The following is an 8,323-nucleotide window of genomic DNA, read 5'->3' as shown; positions in this document are numbered from 1 at the left end:
AAATCTTGACTATAAATTTTATTTATGGTAGTAACAAATTAATAGATAATGAGTGAAATTCTAAACTTTAAATGAATTTTAAACTTTAAGCTTCATGATAGGATTTTAGAAGTCTTCATCTTTATCCTAAACACATTTTACTCACATCTGCCCCCCAAATAGCATGATCTTCAGCTGTTTTACTGGAACAAACATAGGATAGTGCACAAAATCAATAAAATGAATCAGAAAAGGCATGGATTTTATGAGTACGGGGTAAAAATATCAAAGTGCTACAGGGCCCTGATTTTACTTGGGCATGAATGAAGATCAGCACAAGATAATATGACCTACAAAAACATACTGTCAACATCTCATGAATCTTTAAAACAGGCTGATTTGCCATGAATAGATCAAAAGAAAAAGTTCTTACAACAAATATCCACTGCCATAAGAATTTCAATGTTTCTACTGATCTACAATAGAAAATTCAGTGAACCTTTAGCTACCTGATGTCCTATAATATCTGTGGCAATTTAGGGTGTTGCCCTGTGACCAGTTTCTATCTTCACCACTCTTATATCTGAAGCAAGTCACTTTAACTCTTGGAGCTTTAGGTCAATGAGTCAAATAAAGGCTACTCTCTGACACTATTGCAAGAACTGAGCACACTTTCCCAAATGAAAGTCTTAGACATACAAAATTTCTCAACAGAATGCAAGTTTATTATATTGGACCCTATTCATCCCCTCTCCCTGACTGACTAAACAAGATTAAGGATGACACATTATGAGACTTACAGTCATTCAAAGGTATCAATCTCCATTTCTCAGTTGAGGTGTCTGTAAAATGTGATTAAAGAGTTATCAATGTTTTCCTGGGCTAACATTGTAGATCCAGCAATTTATACTTAATTTCTTTCCCTCCTGCAACCCCACTAAGATACTGTATGCTCATAAGGACTAGGAAAATAGAGAAAACAAAAAGCAACAAAATTCAGAAGTAGAAGAGCAGATGAACAAGTCCTGATGCAGCATTTACAAGAGAGTTGACCCTTTGTCACTCAACATGATTTTCAGAATCCTAGAGGGACATGGACAATCACTACCAGGTTTAGGTTAGGTTGATCTTGGGTTAGGTTGCAGGTAGGCTAGCTGAGAAAGCTTAGCTCTCTATAGAATCCTGTCTCTACTCCATTTACTAGAGCAATCTCCTTCCTAAAACTCTGGAAAATTTTTTCTCTGAGCAATGTGATACAGAGGCTCTCTGAATTGAGGCAATGCCAAACATAAGGCACAGAGAGGTAACTGTCTTCCAATGGGGATTTGTTGGGTATATGCACACTGAAAGCACAGATCCTACAGTCAGTCATCTTAGGCACCCCGGCTCCCACAGTATTGGTACTATATCTCTAGGCAAGGAAAAAAACCCTTTTGTGGGGACTGGGGTTGTGGCTCAGTGGTAGTGCACTCATCTGGCATGTGTGAGGCACTAGGTTTGATCCTCAACACCACATAAAAATAAATAAATAAACTAAAGGTATTGTGTCCATCTACAATAAAAAAATGCCTTTCTGGAAAGATCACTCCAGTGCCAGAACAGGGAACTAGAGACATGTAGTTAGGCATATACCAAACAGTCCACCTAGACCACTTTATAGTAAAGTTCAAAGTTTTTAAAAAGCCTTGATGTGTTCAAGTGCTTCCAAAGTGATTTCAAGTCCAAACTTTAACACAACTAGACACCATGAAAGACAAAAATCAAAACTATTAGAAAAAGAACAAATTGGAGGTCTAAAACAATGCTGTCAATATTCTGGCAACCAGTCAGATATGGTGAAAGAGTACTGGAAATGCAACTGATCTAAATTGAGATGTGCTCTAAATGAAAAATAGATATCAGATTTAAAAGAAGAAGAGCTGCAATACAAATAAATAAATAAATAAAATACCTCATAATTTAAAACGCTAGATATTCAAAATGTTAAATGATATATTAAAATTTACTTCACCTAATTTTTAAATTTTATGTTGCTATAAAAATCTTAATGTTATATATGAGGGTGACATTGTATTTCTACAGAGGTTAGAGGCTAAATAGAGAAAAGAACCATTAACGAGAAAAATTGATGAATATCCACAATAAAAAGCATAATATAATCTTTTAAAAAATGTTATCAAAGGAATAGAAAATCAGACTTCTTGAAAATTAAAACATGATCTCACAAATGGAGTAATTTACATTAGTCAAGAAGAAAAAGACAAGAAAATGTCTTAGAAAGGTTTTGAAGAAAAAAAGAACAATACAGGAAAGGTAAGGGAAGTAGAGAACATGTATGCTTGCCAAGCAAGTGCAAGACTCTGAATTTTTAATTCCCAGGATTACAAAAAAAAAACAAATTTATAAATATTTATATGTGTGTTGCGAATGTGCACACACACACACACACACACACACATCTCCAAACAAGAGCTTCAAGTACAAATTACAAAGACAGATGGTGGGTGGGAAAATGGGCAATAAAAATCAAGAAAATTTCCAAGAACTAAAGTGCTCATAACTGACAGAGCTCATGGAGTGGCCAGAATACTGGATGGAAATGTATCCACATCAAAGTACATCATTATAAAATCTTAGAATAATTGGGGGAGCAATATTTATATGAAATATAAAATATGTTTTCTCTTTTTATTTGATGATAGGTTTAGAATAAAAATTTAACCTGTTAAAGGTGTAATTTTAACACTTCACAGATGTTATGTGCAGTAAATTGGGACAGATCTACTAAATGCCTACTGTTTTCCAGAGCTTGACACAGTCTTGCCATTTTTGCCTTGTTGCCACTGACACGATAAATTCACTTGAAGAGAAAAGAAAAACAGTATGCAATATTTTACTTTAGTACAAAGGGCTAAATACAGACATCTAAACAGAGTTGATGGATCTACTTTAATTTTTATTGGTTTTTAAAAAAATAAAAGTTGAATCAAATAAATAAACATTTTCCAAATAAATATGAATAAATTCAGTTATTTCAAAGGGAGAGTGCTGATTTTCTTAAATTCTCTTTTTCATTAAAATAAATCAAAAAGGCATTTATGTTTATAGAGTGTTAAGAGTTAACAACATACTTCTAAACACAAGGCTGTCTTTTCAATCTCTGTAGAACAGATTTTTATTATGAAAAGAATGCCATCTGGCTCCCTTTTGGCAATGCGTGAGAATTCTGCTCTAAATAAGTGAGTTTTCCCCTGAAGTTTCTGATGTCCGCAAACAATGGCTAAGTTTACCATGCATTTTTTATAGCAGACAAGAAGACACTAAAAGAAAAATTTTTTTGAAAGATGATTGACACACCTTAAAATTATTCACAACTAAGCAAAGTACAGGCAGACTAATAATGACAAAAATAAGTTAAAAAGTACTACTTGTGGTTTTGAATTACTTTTAACAGCAAAACAAAGTAGAAAACTAGAAATAAACTGTGGGACTTTATTAAAAATGTACTGGCAGAGCCAGGTGTGATGGCATATGCCTATGATTCCAGCTACTTGAGGGGTTGAAACAGTAAGATCACAAGTTGAAGGCCAGCCCAATCTAGCAAGACCCCATTTCAAAACACAATTTTAAGAATGGGTACAGTGCTTGTGGGGCATGTGCAAGACCCTGAATTTAGTTCTCAGGAGTACAAACAATAAATAAATATATATATATATATATATATATATATATATATATATATATATATATATATATGTATATGTGTTTGTGTGTGTGTGTATGCACACACACACGTCCCCAAATAAGTAAGATCATAACAAAAAAAGTATACAGCAAATTAAAAATTGTGATTCCAAAAAGATCTTACCACTTTGCATTTAACACCTCGGAATATGACAATGCTTTCACAGTATCTACATCATGCGGGAGATCTCCATTTTCTGAACTAATGGGTGGCAGCTGCTTTTGCCATTAATGGTTGCTGAAATGTTCCAAGGGAACTGGGTCCTTACAACAGAAATGTTAGTATGTAAGAAGGGTAAAATGACAAAAAGCATATACCACATGATATTATATTGGAATAATTTTTAGACTTTGAGATTTTTTATATATTACAAAAAGCTATTATTTTGCATTTCTAACATGAAAAATCTCATTTATTGATCTCTTATAAAACGCACATTTTTTCTTTTTTATTTACTTATGACAGTGAAATGTATTACAATTCATATTACACATATAGAGCATAATAGTTCACATCTCTGCTCATATACAAAGTATATTCATACCAATTTTTGTCTCCATACATATATTTGGCACAATGATGACCATCTCATTCCACCATGATTTCTAACTCCATTTTCTCTCCCTTCCCCTGCCACCCCTCTGCTCTAGAGTTGGTCTATGCCTCCCTTGTTCTCCCCTCCCTACCCCAAGATGAATCAGCCTCCTTATATCAGAGAGAACATTTGGCATTTGTTTCTGTGGGATTGCTTAACTTCACTGAGCATTATCTTCTCCAGCACCATCCATTTATCTGCAAATGCCATGATTTTATTCTCTTTTATTGATGAGTATATAGGATTTTGGAAGAACCCTGCATGTTTTTATGCAGAAATTAACAAGTTGATTCTAAAATTCATATGAAAATGTTAAAGATATGGAAGAGTCAAAGAAATTTTAGAGAATTTAGACTGCTTAAGATTCACTTTAGACCTACAGGATTCAAGATTTGAGATATTGGCCTAGAAAGAGACATGCAAATCAACAGAATAAAATAGAATCCAAAAATAGACTCTCATGTATTTAGTGAAGCTATTTCTTTTTTTAAAATTTATTTTATTTTTTTTAATATACATGACAACTGGAATTCATTTCAATTCTTATTATGCATACAGAGCACATTTTTTTGGTATCTCTGGACATAAAGTATGTTCATGTCAGTTTATGCCATTACACATGTACAATATTTTTTTGCATTACAATTCTTAATAAACATATAAACAATATTTTTTCATATCTCTGTTTGTAAATAAGCTATGTTGACACCCATTTCAAGTCTTCATATATGTACTTTGTATAATGATGTCCATCACATTCCACCATCCTTGCTATTCCCCTTCCCCCTCCCTTTCCCTTCCACCCCTCTTCCCTATCTAGAATTAATCTCATCCTCCCATGCTCTCCCTTTCTACCCAACTATGAGTCACTCCTCTTATATAAGAAAAAAACATTCATCATTTGTATTTTGGGGATTGGCTGACTTCACTTAGCATTATCTTCTCCAAAGCAATCCATTTACCTGCAAATACCATGATTTTGTTCTTTTTAAATGCTGAGTAATATTCCATTGTGTATAAATGCCACTTTTTTATCCATTCATTGATCCAAGGACATCTAGGTTGGCTCCACAATTTAGCTATTGTGAATTGTGCTGCTATAAACATTGATGTGGCTGTGTCCCTGTAATATGCTCTTTTTAAGTCCTTTGGGTAAAGTGCGAGAGGAGGAATAGCTGGGTCAAATTGTGGTTCCATTCCCAGATTTCCAAGGAATCTCTATACTGTTTTCTCATCTGGCTCCACCAATTTGCAGTCCTACCAGCAATGTATGAGTTTCCGTTTTTCCCCCATATCCTCACCAACTCTTGTTGTTGTTTTTCTTCATAAGAGCTTCCATTCTGACTGGAGTGAGATGATATCTTAGAGTAGTTTTGATTTGCATTTCTCTGCTTTCTAGAGGTGATGAGCATGTTTTCATATATTTATTGATTGATTTTATATCCTCTTCTGAGAAGTGTCAGTTCAGATTCTTGGCCCATTTATTGATTATTTGTTTTTTTGGTGCTTAGCTTCTTGAGGTGTTTATATACCCAGAGATTTGTGCTCTATCTGATGTGTGAGGGGTAAAAATTTGCTCCCAGGATGTAGGCTCTCTGTTCACCTCACAGATTGTTTCTTTTGCTGAGAATAAAAATTTTAGTTTGAATCCATCCCATTTATTGATTCTTCCTTTTAATTATTGTGCTATAGGAGTCTTATTAAGGAATTTGGGGCCTAATCCCACATGATGAGGATTAGGGCCTTCTTTTTCTTCTATTAGACACAGAGTCTCTGGTTTAATTCCTAGGTCCTTGATCCATTTGAGTTAAGTTTTGTGCATGGTGAGAGATAGGGGTTCAATTTAATTTTGTTGCATATGGATTACCAGTTTTCCCAGCACCATTTGTTGAAGATGCTCTCTTGTCTCCAGTGCATGTTTTTGGCATCTTTGTATAATATAATTGAAATTTTGTGGGTAAGTCTCTGTGTCCTCTATTGTGTACCATTTGTCTACCAGCCTGTTTTGGTCCCCATACCATGCTGTTTTTGTTACTATTGCTCCGTAGCATAGTTTAAGGTCTGGTATATGGATACCACCTGCTTCATTCTTCCTGCTTAGAATTGCTTTAGCTATTCTGTGTTCCTTATTTTTCATGAATTTCATGATTGCATTTTTCTATTTATATGAGGAATACCATTGGGATTTGAATGGGAATTGTGTTGAACCTGTGTCATGCTTTTGGTAATATAATCATTTTGATAATTTTAATTCTGCCTATTCATAAACAAGCAATCTTCTAAGGTCTTCTTTTTATTTTTCTCTTTAGGGTTCTGTAGTTTTCATTGTATAGTTCTTTCACATCTTTTGTTAAGTTGATTCTCAAGTATCTTATTTTTTTGAGGATATTGTGAATGGAATAGTTTTCCTCATTTCCTGCTAAGAGGATTTGTCACTGATACAAAGAAATGCTTTTGATTTATGGGTTTTGATTTTATATCCTGCTACTTTGTTGAATTCATTTACTGTTTCTTGAAGTTTTATGGTGGAGTTTTTGGGGGTCTTCTATGTATAGAATTATATAATCAGCAAATAGTGCTAGTTTAAATTCTTCTTTTCCTATATTTATTCCTGTAATTTCTTTCTTCTGTCTAATTGATCTGGGCCAGTGTTTTAAGAACTATGTTGAATAGAAGTGGTCAGAGAGGGCATCCCTGACTTTTTCCAAATTTTAGAGGGAATGCTTTCAGTTGTTCTCCCTTTAGAATGATATTGGCCTGAGGCTTAGCATAGATAGCCTTTATAATGTTGAGATATGTTCTGGTTATCCCTAGTTTTTCTAGTGTTTTGAACATAAAGGGGTGCTGTCTTTTGTCAAATGCTTTTTTTTTTGCATCTATCAAGATGATTATATATGATTCTGATCTGTAAGTCCATTCATATGATTAATTACATTTATTTGATTTCTGTATGATGAAACAACCTTACATCCCTGGGATCAATCCCACTTGATCATGGTGCACAATCTTTTGGATATGTTTTTATATTGGATTTGCCAGAAATTTATCAAGGATTTTTGCATCTATGTTCATTAGAGATATTGGTCTGAAGGTTTCTTTCTTTGAAGTGTCTGTGTCCAGTTTTGGAATCCAGATGATATTGTCCTCATAGAATGAGTTTGGAAGTACTCTCTCTTTTTTTTCTATTTCCTGAGATACATTGAAGAATGTTGGTATTAGTTCTTCTTTAAAGTTCTTGTAGAACTCAGCTGTGTATACATCTGTTCCTTGGCTTTTCTTGGGTTGGTATTCTTTTGATGGCTTCTTCCATTTTTTCACAGGATATTGGTCTGTTTAAGTTGTGTATATCTTCCTGACACAATCTGGGCAGATCATATGACTAAAGGAATTTATCAATGCCTTCACTGTCTTCTATTTTATTAGAGGATAAGTTTTCCAAATAATTTCTAATTATCTTCTGTATTTCTGTAGGGTCTGTATTGATATTGCCTTTTCATCACGTATGCTGGTAATTTGAGTTCTCTCTCTTCTTCTCTTCGTTAGCATGGCTAAGAGTCTGTCAATTTTATTTATTTTTTCAAAGAACCAACTTTTAGTTTTGTCAATTGTTTCAATTGTTTCTTTTGTTTTGATTTCATTGATTTCAGCTCTCATTTTAATTATTTGTTGCCTTCTACTGCTTTTGCTGCTGATTTGTTCTTCTTTTTCTAGGGCTTTGGGGTGTAGTGTGAGGTCATTTATTTGTTGACTTTTTCTTCTTTTAAGGAATGAACTCCATGCAATGAATTTTTCTCTTAGTACTGCTTTCTTAGTGTCCCAGAGATTTTGATATGTTGTGTCTGTGTTCTCATTTACCTCTAAGAATTTTTTATTGTCTGCCTTGATGCCTTCTGTAACCCATTGTTCATTCAGCAACATAGTGTTCAGTCTCCATGTGATGCAGAATATTTAATGTTTAGTTTGTTGTTGATTTCCAATTTCATTCCATTATGATCTGATAAAAT

Source organism: Marmota flaviventris, chromosome 10 (assembly GCF_047511675.1).
Source record: "Marmota flaviventris isolate mMarFla1 chromosome 10, mMarFla1.hap1, whole genome shotgun sequence".
Lineage (NCBI taxonomy): Eukaryota > Metazoa > Chordata > Mammalia > Rodentia > Sciuridae > Marmota > Marmota flaviventris.
The sequence above is the reverse complement of the archived record's forward strand: the minus strand, read 5'-3'. Positions refer to the sequence as shown.